The following is a 21,526-nucleotide window of genomic DNA, read 5'->3' as shown; positions in this document are numbered from 1 at the left end:
TTAATGAGGCAGGAAGATATGGTGTGTATGATATACAACACCTGTTTGCAGGGCGCCTTGTGACCCTGCCATTTGGGTTTCCTGATTATTAAACCCTTCACATAGCCCTGGCCAGGCATCTGGAAGCTTTTCATGAGAGCTCAGCTGTGGACTGCAGTTCCTGGTGTACAAAGGAGGATGGTTTCTATATTCTGCAAGGGAAACGAAGCTGAAAGGAAGAACAAGTGCCTATTTAAGCTGTGTTAGGTGTGGTATGTTTGTTCACCAAAGCCTGGAGTATGTTTTTGTGCAGTCAAGCAACAGTCATGGGGAATGGGAACCAAAAGTATGAGCTGGGTATAACTATACTTTTATGTTTTTCTGCTTGGGTTTGTTGGTTTTTTTGCCCCATGAACAAAGCTTAGGACTCTAACGTCAAAACATTGGGATAAAATGGATAATCATGACAACACTGAAAGCTGTTAAACATCTCTAAACATGGTCTGAAGGAAGCAGAGGTATGCTGTGTGACACTGAAAAAAACCGTAGTTCATGATAAGACTAAGAGTGGTGCTTGAGGCCACTTGCATCAGAAAGTGCATTCCCCCAAACAAAAAAGCTTGAGACACTCAGCTTGACCTTATCCTGCTGTCAGTCACAGGCACTTTTACAATGTAGCAAACTGTTGGTGACAATTTGAAAAATTAAAGAGTGATTGAAAGTCCAAATTTAGGCATCTGGAAATAAAAATGTGGCTTAGCACTGAAATTACGCCAGGTGTCCTCTACTATGCTGTATGTGGCATGCACTATTCTACTCTTTCAATTAACTATCTCTTCATCCCCTTGTGGTGCAGAAGCTTAGGTGAAATCAGTCTGGTTTGGACTCTTCTCAATGAACACGTCCCATCCCAGCTGCATTGCCATTTCAGTTGTTTCCTGGAAAAGGACATTTTCATGGTCAACACAGAGGAAACAGCCCCTGCCAAGCTGCTAATAGCCCCCATTGCTCTCTGCCTGCTTCCTGAACTGCATTGTTTGCTCATTGACTCAAGCTAAAATTTGCATTATTCATTATATTATTATTCAATTTGCATATTTGCAGAAACCTAGTAAAAGGTTTTCTTTCCCTAGCTGCCATCTCTCTCATGTAGCCTAGGCTAGGAAAGAAAATTACTTCAGTAAAAAATAATAGGACAGAAGGTAAAGCTGATACCTCCACAAAGACAGCACAGCCCAGCTACCAGGGATGGCAGAGCACAACAGACTTTGTGTCAGGGAAATGTTTCCAGTGCAGTGCATTGCTTATGGGAAGAGGATGGAAGAGTGCCATCTCAGCCCCATGGATCCTTTGCTGTGGTTAGAAAGTGCAGCAGTATATACAGGTTTCACCAAGCAGGAGGGAGGATATTGTGGCACTTTTTTGTGAACATGGAATGGCTACCTAGGCTTGAGCAAAATTTAAGGCTTAAGAATGCAGCAGTCAAAACCGAAGTTCCTAAGTAAAACTGCCATTGGCTTTAATTACTCAGGCATATGAAATCTGGTCTGTACTTAAAGGCCAGAGGATGACTAATATAGGCTGGTTTATTTAAATGTCCTCATTCCACAGTTTATAATATTTTTAAATTATATTAATGAAGAAAAATTATAATTATTATCTTTAGGATAAATTCATAGAAAAAACTTACAAGAAACTAGATCTTTTGGCCAAACACTTTTGTTTTAAAATCACAGTGCATTACAAAGCTACTTTTAAAGCCCACAAAAATTCTTTAATGTCTAAAATAGTGATCTGGAAACATCCTGATAAAGTAATGGTGACTGGGAATGAAAGGCAAAGTGGTCAGTCTTTTCTTTAAGAATTTTCCAGACACAAACCAGAATGACCAGGTTTTGTGACTAGATTAACCCTTGTGCAGCAGTTACCATCCAGCATGACTTGAATCTGTCACTTTACAGAGCACAATGAACAGTGAAGAGCTTTATTTACAAAAACTTGGTGACCAATACTACATTTGAGACTTCTTATAGTGGCCACTTCTCTTAAAGAAAGGAACTGGGGATCTTGCTCTACTTGCTCTACACAGTTTTCTTTCAGAAAAGTCAATGCATATGACCGTGAAAAAACCCAGGCAAGTGCTGCCTGCCAAATGTGGAAAAACCCTTAGAAAAAGATGAATAAAGAACTGGAGTAGCAAGTTCAGAATCTTGAAACCCTCCTCAGACCAGCACTCTTTCTGTAAAAGCCTTCTTTGTTAATGTCCCTGGTTCCAATATGGGTTTCAAGGGGACCTACTCACAAAAGCACATCATCAGCACTCTTTTTGAAGTGGAACAAAAAATTTCTGTCACTGCATCTAGCAATCAGAAAGTGCTGCTTCACACTTACGCTTCTTTTGTAGTATTTTTTTGGTTTTGTTGTTTTTTTCCTTGTTTTTTTGTGGGGTTTTGTGGGTTTTTTGGTTGGTTGGTTTTTTTTGTTTGTTTGCTGGTTTGGGAGTTGGGTTTTTGTTTAGGTTTTTTGTTTGTGTTTGTTTTTGGTTTTTTGTTTTGGTTTTTTTTTTTACTTTTTTTCTGTTTCTGTTGTTTTAGTTTCGGTTTTGTTTTGATTTTTGTGGTTTTGTCTATTTGGTTTTTTTTTAATGCCTGTTAATGTGAAATATCACTCTAAAAGAAGTCAGTGAGATATTCCAATAATGGTGAAATTTTTCTTTCTTGATTTCCCAAATTTAGCTTTTGTGTTTAACATTCATAACTGACATTCTTTCTAATAGTTTTAATTTTCCAAATGTTTAAAAGTTTTTATCTTTTAATTCAAGGTAGAAAGCTATCATTCAGATAAATAATGAGATAAATATAATTAATACAAAAAATTTCCACAGTCCAAAAGAAATTCCTTTACATACTTTCAATATATGACAAACCTACTTTGTTTCAAATTTGATTGACAGCAAGAATTAATTTGTGTTATCAGAACCTCCTTATGGTACAGAAATTCTGAATTTCAATCAGCTCTGGTCATTTCCAAACCCTGGGCTGATGTCTAGTTAGATGTGCTGTTATCTGCTGCAGTGCACATTTGGAGGAACTCAGGGGGGGAAGGTCACAAGGAAGAATGCCATGGTTAGTGGGCTCCTGAAATGGCCACAACTGAAGTAGCTCCTGACCTTGTAATTTTGGTGTTGAGCCATGCTGAGATGTAGGACTTCTGGCTCATCTGGATTTTAGCATCCACTGCAGTGTCTGAGCACAGTACAACACTGTCCTTATTTTGGTCAGAGCCACTGACACACCCAATGTAGAGGGAACCGAAATCTGTCGCTGTTGAGCCGCTAGCAGAGAAAAAAGACCCAGATTCTCAGTGTAGCATAAAGAGCTTTTATTATTTAATTCCAACTTATATAGATTTTCAGAGGTCACTCAGATTGGTCAGTCAGAAACCTCCCCCTAGGCCTGATTGGCCAGGCCTGAACTGTCCAAATCTCGAGACACTGTTTTAATAACATCCAAACTTTATCTTTGTTTATAAAACACAGGAAAAAATTCTCATGGGAAAGACCTGTGCTAGCCACAGAAATCCATGATGTATGGCATTTGGGAGCCAGCCTGGGTTCCCACTCCCAGGGGTTATCCTAGGCAAACACCCTTGTCTGAGCCCATACACTGAGAAGAAGTGCCTTTGTGGAGAAATGGGCTCTTGCTGGCCATTAGAGCTGGCAGACCCTTTTTTGGTTGGCAGGTATGAAGTTTTTCACTTATCACATTTTAAAACTGAAAAAGTCCAAGTGTTTATAGACTTATAAAGAAGGAAATTGGTAATAGGACAAATACCTAGGAAGATGGTTAATCGTTTACATGCCTGAGAGCCCTTGTTATTTCAAGGACCTGTAATCTGGCTTCCCTGACATGTCTCAGTAGTCAGAAATACCCTGTTCTCACCTGTGTTGGGCTGAGAAACACCTCAGAGATACCCTGAAGCTTTTGCAGTCATTTTGAATCACATGGGTCAGAAACAGCTGGTTTTGTGTCACATTTCACTGTAACCCTGAGCTGGATTAAGCTGAATATAGACACATTCTCTGCATCCAATTCAAGCTGATCTTTAAGCTCTGGCTTTGAAATCTCATCCAGGAAGACGGCAGGAACAAAGAGCAGAAAATTTCTTCAGAAGCTTTTATTTGCTTTTCATTCCTCAATTTGCCTTCTCCTTCCTTCCCACTCAGAAACAATAACTGCTTGTTTTTTCTTTCTAACTAAAAACAAACTATGAGAAAAGCAGGTATTATCCCACTCCAACAGCTGTGTGAGATTTACAGCACATATTGAGTATGTCTTCATTTTCATCACTTGTCTGAGAGCAAATGTAGCAGCTTGCAAGTGTGATCCTAAGAAAGTGCACAGCACAGAAGCACTGGCAATCTTGCACATTTGAAACAAGTCAGGCTAGGAAATTGCTCTATTATCTTGCTCACTGCTTGTGAGAGGTGTCTGAGGAGCTGTTAGCTTTGTCCACTGTGTCTGGTGGATAATAGCAGAGCCCTGTTCATTGCTATAGGCTAAGACCTCCTGCTTATGGAAACAACCACTACTTGTCTTATTTTAATCTGTTCAGATGTCTGTGGCTGTTAGTCAGTGCATTTCCAGAGGAGAAGAAAGTCTGAATGATTAACATCTCCCCTTAATTTATATTGGATTGCTGCTGGGACTTGACTGTATCAGGTCCTCCATTTATGCAGATCTGGACCAGGATTTTGACTGTTCAAGTGCACTGTACCCCAGGGTAGAACAATTATATAACTCAAGGAACCTTTCCTCATTTTATTCCCAACTCTGCCTTTTCGTGTTTTTTACCTAGCAGGGTTGACCTACAGTCATTCCATTTGCAGTGGAAGGTACTGATGTTTCAGTGCCTAATCAGGCAGCAACTCTCAGTAATACATTCCCTGTTAGAGACTAAGAAACAGAAGATTATTTTTCCTTACTCTAGCTCTCATGTGGCATCAGCACTGCAATGCTTTATTTTATGAGGCTAATAAATTAAACTTTCTTTCCATGTTCTGTGTAAAGACAAGAAGTTGTTATTTTTCTTGCAAAACCACATTAAAGAGAAAGCAATAGCAACTGGAGTATTGCTGTCATTGCTTAATGAAAACCAGAACATTGCAGTGGAAAACATGCTGGGAAGGACAGTTTCAATTAGAGGAAAGGGGAGATTAAAGACCACTCTTTTATACAACCTAGGGAAGGAATGTGAAAGAATGGGTTTGAAGAAGGCTCTAATTGAAGGATAAAATGGAAACGGTAAATGATAAGATCAGTAAGCAGAGACAGTGAAGCCGGTATTGCTAGGAATATGTGTAGAAGTTCATAAAACCCCCAAAAGCCAATTCAGTCTGGAATGGGCAGATACAGAGGAAATATCCCAGGAATTGTGAGTATGTAGAAATCCTATTGGACAAGGACAAAAGGTTTGAAAGGGAAGAATGTAAATAGTTTGAAAAACAATCAAGTATTGTTTGCATTAAAAAAAATATTCACTGGAATAATAGGAGAGTCAGGAAAATCAAGGTCTTTTCCTGAAGGAGGAATGAATGAAATTTGATGACAATTATGCACTGAAGATATCCCTGTAAACACAGAAAATTGGTCTTCTCAACAGAGAAAATCTGCATAGTTGGAAAGGTAAAATCTTTTTAACTTGAAACTAATATAACAATGTGTTATATTTCTTCTTAACACATTGTATCAAAGGTTTTGACTCAGACAAGTATGTTTTTAATTAATTTAAATCCTTAATTCAGCTGGGCTAAGAACAAGGTCAGGGAGAGAGGAAAGCTGGATGAAGGAAATTATTTCAACTTCAAAGAATGTTCAACTGCATTAACAAAAGAGAAATGGGAAACCAAGAAGAGGAGATTTTTTGCAAGCAAGTCCTCCGTCTCCCTAGCTTTTCTGTGACAGCTAAAAATTTTAGTCTTTTTGTTTGCTGCTTCTCTGATTTTGAGGCATGGCTAACAGACCTTGTTTTCACCCCACTACTGATGAGGAGAGCAGCTCTACCGCAGCAACCTGCCACTCTTATGTGCAGTCTTTTTTGCAGCAGTCCCCAGCTGGCACCACAGGTCAAGGGCTGCTATATCTTGTAGTTAGTATTGCCATCTGATACCACTGACCGTTTCACTTACTCCATGAAGTGTCTAAATGTGTCTGCCCTCATGAGAGGCTGTAGGTCCCATTTGTTTCTGCTCTTAACTGCTGCCTGCCCTGGCTTCATACCACACACTTGATTTTGTCACTTGGTGGTCTTTCCACCTTCTGTGCCTGTTCCACCAAGGTTCTTTCTCAGCTATTAAAAGCCCTGAGGCTAGCCCCGTATGTGTGCATAGGTAGGTATGAATATGCACATATGTATGTATTTCATTTCCCCAGGCCATGCCACCTCCCCGCTCCTTTTTGATGGCAGGTGCTTTGGGGATGATGTTTTGGGGACAGTTGCCTGGCACATGCAGACATCTGGCATAGTGGAAGGAAAGGAAGCAGTGCTTGAGAAAAATGGCTGCTTCAGGTCAGGCCTTAGAGACATAAGTATGTGAGGAAACTTGGCTGTTCCCTGCCGGTACCATATCTAGCTCTTTCCGATGCCCTGGATCCATTTATTTCATCAGTATTTAAAACCTCTTTGAAGTATTTATAATTTTTTATTGGGTGTTTCTAAGAGACACACATAATACAGTTGGTCCAACAGTAAATCTGCTATGATGTGTTTATAAGGCAGGCTTTAGAGTCTCCGCAAAGTTTAGTGTGGAACGATGCAAGTTTAGACTGAGCTAGAAATGTGAACCAGCAAATCTAGGTCATTATGGGAGAGTTTCTATTTTTACCTGAAGTAGATGAATATTGACTGACATCCTTATGAAAGGATGACACTGTTTTCTTATTGACTTATCATCACTGTGTTTTGCCTTTAGTTTAAATTCTGCCCTGGTGAAGCACTAGGGAATGTTCCTGTTGGAGCACCAGGGATATGTATGGTTATCACAATTTGACCTGTTATTCAATAAGGTGTATTCTTGCAGGCTAAACAGTATGCTGATGAAATTTGTAACTCAGCTGCTTTGCCTCCTAGGCACAGCTCTGTGCCATGTAGGCATGCTCAGATTGACCAACATGACCTGCTTGGTGAATGATACAATTTTTCCCCAGTTATATGTGACCATTAGAGGTTCACAACTGGAACTTGTGATCCTGTGATCCTGGCCATGAAGAAGAACAGGACCTGGAGCAGCTTTTGATCAACAACTACCTCTGGTCAGCTCTAACAGTCTGACAGGGCATGCTGTCCTTTACACCCACTCCAGGCAGGTGACTTCTACCTCCTTTTTTTATTCAGCACGTACATCTTTGTTAATGCTAAGAAAAGAGAAGTATTGCACTGGGTAAAGATTACCTCAATTTAAAATAGCTGCAGCTTCTGCAGTCAGTCTCTGTTCAGGTTGATAGGTCCATCTACCACAAGAAATAGGAATGGATAAAGGTTGTACCCTTTGTTCACTGCTGTGGCTGAGCAAGCCCAGGGAGGTGAGCAGTATGTTACTATGGACACTAATGGTAAGACAGGTTACTAGTCTTCCCAAAAACCTTTTGTGCTTTTGTGACTGCTTTACAAGCTAGAAAATATTCAAAAGCTATTTTTCAAGGAACAGGACAATGTCTCCAATTTAAATTTTCACGGGCTGGAGAAAGCCATTTTTCAGGCAGCTCTGATCAGGTGGATGTCACTGTGGCTTTTCCATCATCTCTGTCCTGCCACACAATGCTGCAGATCCTAGGGAAGGATGGTTCCATAAGGTGAAATCCTGTGTGGCAAGCACTGTTACTCATGTAACCTGTTTTTCTTGGGACTGGGTCTAGGGCCACAAAATAGTTGCTTAGGAGTGTTATAATGCCAGCTGCCTGAACAGCTATGCGGCAATTTGGAAGGTCACTGCCTTGTGCTCATGATTCTCTGAGAGATTTTCCTTTTTGATAATCTTCAGTCATATCCTGCACTTTTCTTGCATATTTTATGCCAATTTATCCTCAGGTCAAATAAATCTCAAAAATTAAATTGGGCTGTAAGAGTTAATCTATTCTTCTCTGTTCCTCAATTACTCTAAAGATGCAAATCCTGCAGAAGAAAGACCTTAACTACTATTTTATATAAAATATATATGTACATATCTGTGCTTACTCATTTGAAAAGGACTGCTCTACCTACTCTGAGGAGAGGCTTCATTGTGATTAATGTTTTATATATATAGATCGTTTACAAATCACAGTGTGACCACCTGACTTCGGAATTGCAGTGAAGCAGATTCTGTGTCTATATTATGAAATAATATTTCAGCTTTGACTTGCTTGGACAAGGAACTGCTGAAACTGCCTTTTAACATAAGCAAAGGTAGTGGAAATGATCTACCTTTTCAAATGCACCAGCTCCACCCCCCTTCCCTCCACCAAAAAAGGTTATTTGTGAAGGTATTTATCAAAAGGAATAAGGCTGAAATGGCCCAAGGCAGGTGTATTTGCTCCTGTAGGCAGCATTTGAGGTCATTAACATCACAGTAGTTTTACTATTTCCTGTTTTTAATTATTTTGAAGTATATTTGAACATAAGTGAAATTTTAAAAACTTGGTGTATTGTTCATGATGTTAGAAAAAGTAGTTTGAAGTTTTAATGGAGAACAATCTGTGTTTGAGATGGAAACTAAGTAGAAACCATAGAAATAAGGTGTAATAAGGTACTAAGTAAAGAAGGAGAATGATTTGTGACATATATTTTGAGCAGAATTGGTGGATTATGGTAGAGTTGACAGTGGCATGTCTGGGTAGTTTATTCCCTAGTGGGGGCAGAACAGCAAAGACAATAAAATCCAAGACTAGTGCAACTCTGGGCCTCCCACAGAGAACCACAGTCCTGCTTTTGAGGAATGAGCAGAAATAAAATCCTGTGAAGCACTATGGCAACCATCACCAGGGAGACCATCACAGACCTCAAACATGTTTATCCAGAAGAATTACAAGTCACAGAGTGAGATGATATACTTGGAAATGGTATTTTAAAAGTAAAAACACTGTTACCTGGTAATGGCAGTGGTATGGAAATGTGACACTTTGAGTTCTTAATAAAACAAAACTATTTTTAAGAGATACTGCAGTGAATATCTCCTAGAAACAGCTAAAGAGTTGTACTTGCAAAATAGCTGTACGTGAGAGAACTGCTCATTGTGCAAGAAGGGAGACCAGACCAACAACGTCACCACAGCAGAACTTGGTAAAGATCTTTAAACAAAATGGAAGTTAAAAAATTAATGAAACAAATAATTAAAAATGTTTTATGGTCCTTTATAAGACAAATATATGCTGACATCCACAGGTGATCATGTTTGCAGGTGAAACAATTCCCAGTGGGTGCAATGTGGTCCTCATAGATAGTGTTGTCCTAGGTTGCAATATAGATGTATTTAAGTATTCTATTACCACCGTCTCTGGGCCGTTAGCTGTTATCAGCTGCTAATGACCCACTCTGGATGACAGGCAATGGGCCATCAGGGACCCACCGTGTGACTCACGGACTTATCTCATCTCATTGTGGGATGCTCTGCCCAGGAGGGAGGAGCCAGGTGTTCCCACCTGGATATAACGTGGCCTTGGAACTGCCTGAGCTAGCCCTGTCTACTGGGTTCCCAGAGGACCAGAGCTACTACTGGATCTTCAGCTGGAGACTAGACCTTCACAGGATCACCGCTTCAACTGGACTACTTCAGTTGGACTGCTACCACCACCCTAACCGGGTGTCAGGTTGTATCTGACTTTGTCAGTACTTTTCCTTGTATTATTTCACTTATTTTTAATTTCAGTCTTGACCTGAGATCTCCCACTGGTTTGTTTTCAAACCAATACAAGTGTTCAGAAGAACTGTGCTCAAATCTGGCAAAGATGGAAAGCCCAGCCAATTCTATGCTCTGTTTTGTTTTAAAGAGGGAAATGGGAACTGTTATATTCTGGTCCTGGTTATACCATTGATCTATCATACTGAGCAATTAATCTGCTTGTTTCAAATTTCTATCCTACAGAGGAAGACAAGCTTGTTAGAATGTTATGAAGATGTGCTAGTTACCATTTATGCAGATCTTTACAGGTGTGGAGTGTTTGTTTACAAAATGCTCTATGATGCAATTTGTTGGCATTCTTCACAGTTGGCCGTCTTGAAAACTTTTCTGTTCCACCTATACTGCCCACAAGTCACCTCGTTTCTCCAAGAGCTTCTCAATGTCACTTAGCTCTTGTTGTCTCTGTCCACTCCCATCTTCTGCAGAGGTATAGGAAAAGAAAATGTTATCCGTGAGTACTGCTGAATTAATGACTGATCCTGTAAGAACAATAATGAATAGTAGCAGTTTGGGTAAACACATGTTTGTGAACAAGAGTTTCTTGCTGCCAAGCCTGGTTTGATAATGAATTTGAACAGACCTTGCTGGTGGTTAGATGGTTGCAGTCTCCTGTCCCATCTCTCTGGTTGTATAAATATCCACAGACCCTTGCAGATGACTCAGTCAATGAAAAATAGTATTAGAAATGATCCAGTATCCCACAAGTCCCTTGATCTATACCAGGAACACCAGCTGGTGCTGCTTGATTGCCCCATGGATGAGGCTGGTGTCCAGGAGCAAGACTGGGTCACCCTGATACAGCATCTCCATGTCTACTTTTACCCAGTGCCACTTGAGAGAGCCAATAATCAAGAGTGAAATCATCATCACTGATGATCCAGCAAGTGGAAAGCATCCTAGATCAGAAAAAGTATTTCCAGTTTGAGATCTGAAAGAAACAAGTAATGTTTTTGTATCAGGAGCCTGATTCTGACTTTGAATAACAAATAACTGTTTCTGAGTAACACAAAGGACAAAAGAAAAAGACAAATAAAATTATCAGAGACATATTCCTTCTTACTGTCAAAAATACTGTCATCTCTGTATTTCATTGTAACTTTTTTGACACTGATATTGTCAGTGTAATGTTTGCCTTCCAATATGACATCAAACCATTTCTCAATACTTACGTCTTAGCTTTGTTTAGCTTATGTGCTAAACAAAGCTTAAGCACTTTGTTCTTATGTATTCTTCAAAGAGAAGCACTTTGTCCTTATGTATTCTTCAAAGAAAGGAGCACTTTGTTCTTATGTATTCTTCAATATTATTCTTCACTGTTATTGGCAGAAATATGTTACTGTCACTCGCACACTGACACAAATTCAATCATTCTTTCAGGGAATGTCTTACCCAGATTAAATTGATCAGTGTGCATTTTATAAAAACATTTCAAGACAAAATGGATGAAGTCAATCAAATAAGCAAGAAGTCAAATGATTCATTACAGCTGATATCTTTAGTTATATTACTATTGCATCTTTAACGTTTATAAAGGCAATTTTTTCCCAGCCCTGATTTTCTTACTGCTAAACACATAGGCCTTTATAACTGAATTTTCTAGGAGTGGGGACCTGTATGACTTTTTTTGCCATCTAACTTTTTGTCCTGTTTTCAAGGGTGGAAGAATAGTTGCTTGGTCTGATGCAGGCTGCAGCCACTGTGTGGGTCACAAAAGCACTCTGCATGGCACCCACACTCTGCTTCCCACTGGGGCAATTGTTTCCTTTCCACTTGTGTCAGCATTTTGCCCACACTTTTCAAACCAAAGGCCACATCCTTATGGATCATTTTATTCTGAGTGATGAACCGTTCAGGTGGTTTTTCCCCTGGTTTATGAAGACTGAGAAAGATAGCAAAGCATCTCCTAATGATTCAATGTAATATTTTAAAAAGTCAGGGCTTATTTCTAGATGGATGTGGTCATCGTTTTCCCTTTATAAGTGCATGTGCCAATTACAACTCGACTGTACTGCCATATGAATCAGAAGTGCCTATGTAGAAAGCCTGCTGATGTGGGAGTTGCAGGCATGCTTTAGCAAAGAGAAGCTGTCACTCTACCCAAGTGTGTTTTGGAAGCTAGTCTCATCTCTGTTACAAACAGAAAAAACAACTACCTGCAGTAGGTACACAGCACAGATACTCTTTGCATTATCTAATCATGAAGACAGGGGTAAAGTGGAATGTTATTTCACTATGTATGAGTTCCTGTGAGGAAACCACAGAGCTACAGCCACAGGCTTGGTTGTTAAAGCATAGTTTAGATACTTGGAGCTCTCTCTTCTTGGCAATTATATAATCCATTTCTATAGCAAACTATATAGGAAGGGGATAGATGAATTTACCATGGTATTATGTATCAAAAATTCTAGGGCTGAGTTTCATAAAGCAGCTCCCCCATGCTCCCAAGGCTACACATATGAAATCAGAACCATTTGGTTAAGAAAAGACAGCAACAATTAAGGATGGAGGGTGGTTTCCATGTGGTGAGAATCAGTACATTTCCACAGCTCTCAGTAGACCTACACAGCCTATTTCAGCAGAGAACCTGGCTCCTTACTTTCCTACATGTCTTTTTGTCAAAGGTCACTCTGCTCTCAGAGGTGCATGCCAGAGTCAATGAGGTGATGGGAAGCCCCAGATCAAAAGATGCAAGACTAAAATAGCTGGACTGAACACATGTTAATACTGGGGGAAAATCTCTGTGCCTTCTTCCTTACTCCAAGAACTAGATACCACTGATGAAATGCCTTGATGGAAATTTTCCTCAACAATTTTCAAACTGGAATTTGTGAGTGTATTCAGTGTCAGACACTTTTGAATTTAGAGGTTGATAATGGAATATAAGGGACATAATTTTCCTACCTTTTTTAAGGCTTCAAACAGTGCAATTTACATAAAATCCTATCTGATTATTTAATCTCATTATTTATTTGATATAGTTCCTTTATGATGAGTCTGTCAACTAAGGTACAATGGGACTGGACTCTTTAATTTAACTAGATTTCATTAGATTCTTCCATTAGATTATAAGGTTCTCACTTGAATGAATGAGGAATTATGAAGAATTATGAATCACTTAATTCATGAAGAGCAGTAGTGAGCACAGACTGAATTTGAATGTATGGAGGGGGCAATGAGGAGCAAGAAATACTATTATTAGCTTTAAACTGCTGTTAAAATCCTCATGAGATCTATGGTTAAAAAAGAAATATAGAATGGGAATGCTTTGTTTGTTTCTTTTTAACTATAAATGCTTATTAACCAATCATAACATTCTCACATTTCGATAAACAGCTGTATGGAAACACAGTGTTTGAGTAAAGCAACTTTCGGCTAGTACCTTAAACTCAGTGTTACTTGCATTGAAATAAACTGATGTGTAAGTCCAAATAAACATCTCTTCCATTTTCCCATCTTCAGCACTGATTTCAGAGGAAGCAAAAGCAAGCCATTTAAGCAGCAATTATATACTCTTTGCCTATTTTCAAACCAAAAATTGGAGCAGAATATTTTGAATACCCACAAAATATTTGAAGTATCTTGCATTATTCTAAGTTAATACAAAAAAGCGCCAAAAGTTGAAAGAATTATAACAGAAATACTCTTATTTTTTGCTTGTAAAATCATTTATACTTATTACCATAACACTTGTATTCCCACTGGTATGTTCCCCAAGAGTCACTTTGGTGTGGTTAGTGGTGTTAATCAGTGAAACTCCAGCCCTTCCCAAAACCAGGTGACTTCCTGCTCTTTCCTGTAACAAGAGCAGATCGTTTACTGGTGAAACAATCAGCCTGGGTAAGCATCTCAGGGTCACAAGGCCAGTGGGCACGGGAAGAAGGACAAATGGTCTGAGGTGTGTATGGGTGCCAAGGGGACCCTGAGAAGAAGAGGAAGATGTAGGAATTAGGAGCTCTGGGCTTTATTGCCCACATGTCTCTGGTGTGTTGTGCTACTCCAGTCAAGGACTTTACCTGGACAAACTCCTGTAAAGGGCTTTACAGACTTGCTCCCTCTCCTGTTCCACAAGGCATAGGAGGCTTTTTGAAGGGGAAGAAAAAAAAGAGTGAATTAAGTAAATAATGACTACATAGTATGTCAGAATCTGTAAAATGTGGGTTTATAACTTATGTACACAGTAAACTAAAAACTTCCTGATGTGTTGCTATAGCAAATAATAAAAAAAAAGATCTTTGTAGGAGAGATTTTAGGCAGCTTAAATGCAAGTCATTTATGTGAAAAGGATCATAAAATTGTTAAAAAGTAAACATAATTTTCAATTTAATTTCCGTTTTCTCTGATATCAGAGACTGGAAATTTACTTCCACAGAGACAAAATACATACTGATTAGTGACTCAGGCAGCAAAGAATTATTGGGACACGGGACATTTTTATCAAAAGAAATGTAGCATTAGAATATATTTGATTATTTTTTTAGGGTTTAGTACATGCCTGCTCTAAATTCTCTTTACTCCTAACACCTCTGTCAAACAGACTCTTGATCAAACAGCCTAGAAGTTGTTTTTATTCAAGCTCCTTATTTACAAGTTGTTGTTATACAAGTCCTCAAATTACAGCCAGGTACTAAAAGAGAGGAGAAGAAAAATACTGACCTCCAAACCCTGCTGTTCCATGATGAACCACTCTCCTGGAGCTGATATCTCCTCCAGAAAACGGGCTTTTTTTTTTTTTTTTTTTTGGGAGATTGCCCTGGAAAGCACGGGCAAAACTCTCAGAGAGCTTATAGCAGCAGGAAATTCATCACAGGCTGCAAAAGTCCAATATCCCCACACTATATTTTCAAGTGCAGTAACATGCACCTAGTTGAGAGCATTATTATGTAGTTTCAATTAACAGACAGCTGGTTACTAACTGTCCTAGACAGCTTTCCAACACAACACAATAAAAACTGCTCACATTGACTCTAGTGAATGCCCCAAAGCACATTGAGTTGTAGCATGTAAAAGGCAGGATTTCTTTCCCATCTGCTCATGTGTATCAAATATTGCTTGAATGTAACGATGATAATTGGTGCCAGTTGGGAGTTATTTAGATGAGGTGCTCTGTTTTGAGCTCATCTTTCATCAGACCATTTTTATCAGTACCTGGGTCCATTTTGTCCACTGGCAGTTTTTCTGAGTTACAGAGGGGTTGCTGTGTTAGGCTTTTTATTAAATTCCTATTATGGAAGGATGGCAGGTAGGATTTGGGAGAAAGAAAAGCAGTGCTTTTTCACAGAAGGAGGAAAATACAGTTCCAGTGTGGGTGATTTCAGTGCCAGAATTCATCTGCTGCTAAGGAAATAAATTTTATTTGAAAAATAAAATCATAGTTTTCTCCTACTGCAACGTCTGTATTTGAATTAATATCTATGCTACAGTCCAGAGGAAACAGCAATGGGAAGAGAAGTTTCTGTTGCAAAACAATTGGGTGGGCATGGTATTAATACACATGGTATTAAGAATACTATTTTTTAAAAAGTAACAGTGGGATGACATTTGGTGTTCTCATTAGCATTGCAGGACACCATGGAGCACAAGGATGCTCATGCCCTGAAGCTCATGCCTGAGGCAGTCATATATCTCTTCTCCCACCACTCTCTCAAATAGATTTCCAACCTGAATGCATGATGCTCTTTGTGAGTGAAATTGTGTACTGACTGAGAAGCAAGTAAAAGGGGGTGATGTCTTAACTGTTTAGACAAAGTCCTTGCCACTTACAATTTCCTGTGTTACACACTTACATTAGTTATCTACTCCTCTGTATCAGCCAGCAGGAAAGGGGCACCAGCTGTCCAGCCTTCACTCCTTGTAAATGGATTTGAACTATAAGGCTTGTAAAACCCAGAATAGTCCTAACAGTGGGGTTAGTTGGGTGTGCTGCGCCTAAAAGCAATTATTACATACGTTTTTACATCAAACCAGTAAAACTTGGAACAGGTTTTGGGTCTGGATTTGACAAATCTTTGGATTTCCTGAAGTTTGGGAATGCTGAGGTGATTAGTAGGAGGCAAAGCAGAAACCAAAGAGTAAAGGAAATGCTTGGTGAATGTCCCCAAATGAAAGGACTAAGAATCACCAAACATTTTTGTTTCACATAACTGATATGGCTGAGACCAAGGGACAGTGACCTTGTGGTGTAATGTCCTTGACTTCACCTACTTGTTCTGTGAAGTGTCTCTTCATTAAGTGGAAAAATCCACCCAGTGACACAGCTTTGCTGACTTGTTCAAAGAAGCTGAGAAGGTTTGGTAGAGTCCCTTCCTGGCTCTGTGTGTGCTGGGTGTGGGGAGGAAGCAAAAGCAAATTATTCTGCTGTGGCTGGACAGCATCATAAAATTAACGTTCAGCTAAATGAAAATTTTCCTCTAGAAAAAAGCTGAAAAGCTTTTGCCTTTTCTTTGTTCTCTGACCAGTTAAAAGGGTCTGATAAAAATGGACATTAGAAATGAGCTTTTTAAACCACCAATCCACCACAGTGGCAGCTGAGGATGGTTCACTTCTGCATATTGCACATTGTTTGTTACAGACTCAAAATGTGGATTATTTGGAAGCCTGATCCATATGAGCTCCAAATGCCCATGTGGGCGAGGAGTTGCCCTTTATAAAGGGAGCACAGCATTTCTTACTCCTCTTCATGGATATTAACCCTTCCTTCCCACAACATTGCCATGACTTAGTTTTCTTCTCTGTTTTGCAGATATGAAAAATAAGATTAAAATGAAAGTATGAAACCCAAGAGTAAAATAATTTAAGGACAGAGTTCTGGAAAAAAAAGTTTCCATAAAAATCCTTACCTTTTTGCTATTTGACTTTATAAATCCAGTGAAGGGCTATTTCTTTTCTCAATTTGTTTTTGTTTGTTGGGTTTCTTGTTTGTTGCTTGTTTTTTTTTGTATAATCATATCCTTGTTAGGTCAGTTCTGATGATAATCATGTAGTCACTCTAAAATCATGCCAAGGGCCCAAGATAAGTAATAATAAGTAATGCTGTAAATAACATGATAATGTCTTATTATCAAAGGCATACATGGAAAATTATTATGGATGAGAAAATATTTTTAGGGGGAAATTTAGCTAAGCAAATACATGAAGAATGAGGCAGTACACAGTGCATAACCCATTAGCTTAATTCCTCTCTGTAAAAAAAGCAACCATAAACTGCCTAAGCTTGGAAAGAAAACTTCTTTCCCTTGTAAACTTTCCTCTCATTTCTTTCTAGGGAAGTGATCTTTAATGGGTCATTTATTTCATAAGCTGTCTGCAATAGAGTTTCCCCCCTTTCCTTTGAAATTGCTAGATATAGTCATGGTGAGAGACAGTGAGCTGAAAGAAACATGCAGCACTGTTTTTTGATCACTCTGGACCCGGTTATTTTTCACTGAGTTTGGTTGGGGTTACGAGGGGGTATGTTGCTTGGAAATAAAATTGAATAATACTGACCTTTTAATACTGAACTTGGAGCACAGTTGTATCAGTGAATTCATTCCTGCCACCTCTGGGTAGTTGTTTGTTGACTTTGTAGAGATCTTCTGTCAAATAGAAGTCAAGTACTCCTAATGTCTGCAAATCTCCCTCCTTGAAAGGAATGCTGCAATTAACTGAGGACTGCCTGAAAAGTAAAAAAAAAAAGTGATAACCTAATTATTGTGTCTGCAAGAGTAATTTAGGTTGCATCTTCTACACCTCTGATCTAAGCTCCATAGTTCTCTGGTTTATATAAATATTGGTCTACTCATTTTCTAATTGAGAAATAGAGGAAGAGAGAGGTTGCATTATTTGACCCATGTAAAATTAGCTCTTGACAGGGATGAGAATAGAAAGCACAGACTTGCCTGTCCAATTTATACACCTTGCTGCTTTCCTGAATGTCCTCTCTCAAAGGATGAGTACTATGAATGTGCCTAATAATATTGGCTAATAAATGGTTACAAAATTCAGTAAAGTTGGTGGACCGATATCGCAATCCCTTGGAGAAAGAGAAGCTCAGTACTCTTTCATTCAGTGAGAGCTGGAATAGTAGATGATACTGTCCAAAATCACAGGAGTAACAGGAAAAATAAAGAAACCCAAAAATAATGGCTAATGAGAAAGAAACCCAAAACACCAATATAAAGGGTACAGAATGTCACTAGAGGACTGCCACTGAAGGACGACCTGCATCTTGAGGTCTTTTTTCATTATGAAGTAGTATAATGAATTCAAATTTAACACAGTTTTGTGATGAAAAATGTTTCACCTGGGAGGCATGGCTCATTTTTGTATTACAGGGGGTTTGAGTAAAATACCTTTGGATAAATAAAGTTCAATTGTATATAGAGCATGGTGAATGAAGTGGTTTCTTTTCAGCTCAGTATCTGGAGATGGGCATTGGCTGCACAAGAGTCAGAGTGAGAGGTTCACTATATTAAGGGAACACATTCTCCAGGTACATTTCTTTTACCAGTGTCATGACAACTAAACACAGGCACTAAACAGTGAGCCTTTATTCACTGCTGTTACCACACAAACACTGGCCAGGCACAGTCTGTGCTCTGCAGTACCACTTATTTTAGGATAAACTGATTGTCTTTCCTCAACTTCTGTAACTGCACTTGGGAACAATAAATAAGTGTGAATGAGTAAAATTGCCATAAAATAAAGCTTTTTAGATTTCATGCACTGTTCTCTAAGTCACAGTAAAAATACAATTTATTATAAATATTGAATACTACCCTGAAGCATGGCAAAGCAAAAGTTTGGTTGATTCAATGTTGGTTGAAACGACATGACAGGATAGTGATGCAATCTGCCCAGAAATATACCCTAAATGTCAACAGTAGAATTAGTAACCTGTGCTTGAGCATTTAAAAATACCACAGTTGCAAAGGTTAGGGGGAAGAATTCTGCTTACCTTTTGGGCTTTATGTTGTTCTCAAGGCTGTATTCTGATGGGCAAGAGAGTGCCATGCTGCTGCCTTAGCCAGCACTGGACTCTGCCTGAACTACTCCTTTTGCAGAATTAAAACACTCTGTGACCTCACCTCAGAATGCTTTTGTTCATCTGAAAATGTAACTAGAAATATCCACAATGAAGAAAGAGAAATAAACCATAAATAAATTACATCATCCTTGCTTTACCTAATATTTTCTGCTAGTGAATAATAACTAACAATTACTAAGGAGCAAAAGAAATCGAATCCATTCCTTGGAAAGTAAAGTGCTGTAATGACAAACTTCCTGAGTAACTTTGGCTGTCCCAGTGCATTCCAGGCAAGATTAGCTGTTTCAGAAACAGCAAGGAATCAGGTTATACTGGAAACATGTACTCCAAGATCTGCACTTTGCACTGCACCCAGGAGTGAATAGCTCATCAAGGTAGCTACTAAGGAGCTGGTGAAAATGTTCCTACCAGTTCAACTGTTCTAGCTGAGGTGTGGCCAGATTCAGCTCATGTTGAAATTATCTAAAGTGCACACAGATTTTGGTACACATTACCTGGTTTCTACCATTTTCAGCAAATTAAGAGTTGGAAAATTATTAGATTATCAGGTAAAGTACCTTGAGGATGAAAAATGCTTCATAACTGACATTGAGAATTACATGATTAGTGAATAAATAAAAGTTAAGATTTTATTTGTGCTCCTGAACCTTGTTTTCAAAGAGCAATCACACCTGTAGTTCTTCTCCAGTGTTCATAGTGTTCCACACATTGTCATGTCTTACAGCTGCACAGAAAACACAGCTCTGCACATGAGAATTTTTATGAGGGGGTTCTAAGAAACTTTATTCCAGATTCTGTTATTACTAATCCCACTGTAAAGCTGCAAACCTGCCTGGAGCTTCTTTACAGCTACAGTGAAGTGATTGATCATAAAATTTGCTCTCTAAGCATTTGTGATGCCTAGTTTGCAATATTGGGTGACAACTGTATCTTCTGTTTCAACATCTTTGCTGTTCTGTTCTCTTCATGACTTGAATATTTTTTCTCATATGTGTGTCAAATGAAATCCAAAGGGTGTTTCACTCTGTCTTAATCTGAATTTCATTCAGCACTGACCTGTTTATTTTACCCTTGCAGTGATTCGGGGAAAAGTTTCTATCAGCCTCCATCTCTTGAGTTCTATTTGATCCTAGTAAGTCTCTCCATGCATCCTGGGACAACCTGGGTGTTGTCTCCTCTGGTCTTTCTGCATTCATAGTGAGATGAAATGCACTATTAGCACTAGGTGAAGTGTTTGTGACTGGTTAAAGTCTTCATTGTGCAGTGAGAGTGAGTGAAATTTAACAAGACAATGAAGTGATATTGAAGTATTTGTGAAAAAATTAATGAGGAACATTTTTTTCAGAACAGATAATTAAAATGGTCAGTTGCCACATTTATATATATAAAACGGCTGTCCTATTTTTCTTAAGAACTTTTACTGGATTTTAAAGTTGCACACAAGCATTCAAGGAAATTAAAAGCTCCAGAAAGGTTTTTTCCATGTCATGTATTTAGTCGTGTCTAATAAATATTGTTTGAAGTCTGGTGAGTACATTTAAATGAGTAACCTCACAATTTGCTGAGTTTTCATTTGTGATTAAATTATATTTTTAACATTGCTATGTTTATCTGGTGCACAGAATACAACCCAATCTAATGTAAAATGATGACTCTAACACAAATAAATAAAGAACAGAGACATAGGTAAACATCACACAGCTCCTAGGAAAGTGCATTTCTGAAGTGAGAGAAACTTTAGTGAAGCCCATATACAGTGATTGTAAGTCCTGCTGCTGGAAATTTTTCTTTGTTTCTTTATTTTCTTTATTTTCTTTATTTTCATATTTTCATTTTATTTATATTAATAAATTATATTTCTTCAAAATATTTTAAAATAGAGGATTTGTGATAATTTATTTTAGTCATATCCTGCAGTTATTTATTCAAAATAAATTTGAAGGTACATAAAAAATTTTTAATTTGAGAGGAACTATGTACTGTAAGATGTGAAACATTTTTCAGCCTAGTCCTTTGATAGTCTGATGTGCCATAAATCTTACAGTGTGTTAGCTATAAATATGACGTGCAGTTTGACAGCTGTGCTTGATTTTGGTTCCCTAAATGATTCCAAAGGAATAAAGACAATCCATTTAGACAGGAGCAAGAAACTCCAGTCTTTTATTTAACTCACTTTTGAGAATGTAAATCATGTTTGTTGATGAACAGCTTTAGGAAATCAGCAGACAACAGGAACTTTTCAATTCTTTGACAAAATTTTAGACCTCATCAGCAAAATCCTTTCCCACTCCAGTAGTCACAGGTAAAATCCCAGGCTAAAAGGGCTCACAGTTCCCTGAAGCAAAAGGCAGTTCAATTCTGGCTGATTTTTATTGTGTTCAGTTTTAGCTGAAACACTGAAGCTCAGAAACACTGACAAGGTCAGTGGTGTGCTTTTACTGGGTACAGCTCTGTCCTGCAGCTGTATGTATATTCCACCAAGGCAACTCACAGACTACATGCAAAACTTGTTCTCTTAAGACCCTTCAGAGGCAGTCAGCCCACGTGGTGAAATATTCCATAAAGTCACTTAAAACACAATGATCCCATTA

General features: G+C 38.6%; 1 long non-coding RNA gene across 1 annotated transcript; it reads right to left on the bottom strand.

The window, feature by feature from the left end:
- Positions 1–9,930: 9,930 nt before the first annotated feature.
- On the bottom strand, positions 9,931–14,646 carry LOC146438376 (uncharacterized). Its single transcript, XR_014852067.1, has 4 exons — positions 14,567–14,646; positions 13,927–13,992; positions 13,593–13,706; positions 9,931–10,332 (listed from the first exon to the last, which is right to left on the bottom strand). It is a non-coding gene; the product is annotated as an uncharacterized LOC146438376 (long non-coding RNA).
- Between the last annotated feature and the right edge of the window lie 6,880 nt (positions 14,647–21,526).

Source organism: Lichenostomus cassidix, chromosome 4 (assembly GCF_008360975.1).
Source record: "Lichenostomus cassidix isolate B80296 chromosome 4, HeHo_3.0, whole genome shotgun sequence".
In the NCBI taxonomy this organism is placed as follows: domain Eukaryota; kingdom Metazoa; phylum Chordata; class Aves; order Passeriformes; family Meliphagidae; genus Lichenostomus; species Lichenostomus cassidix.
This window is presented reverse-complemented; position numbering and strand designations above follow the sequence as displayed.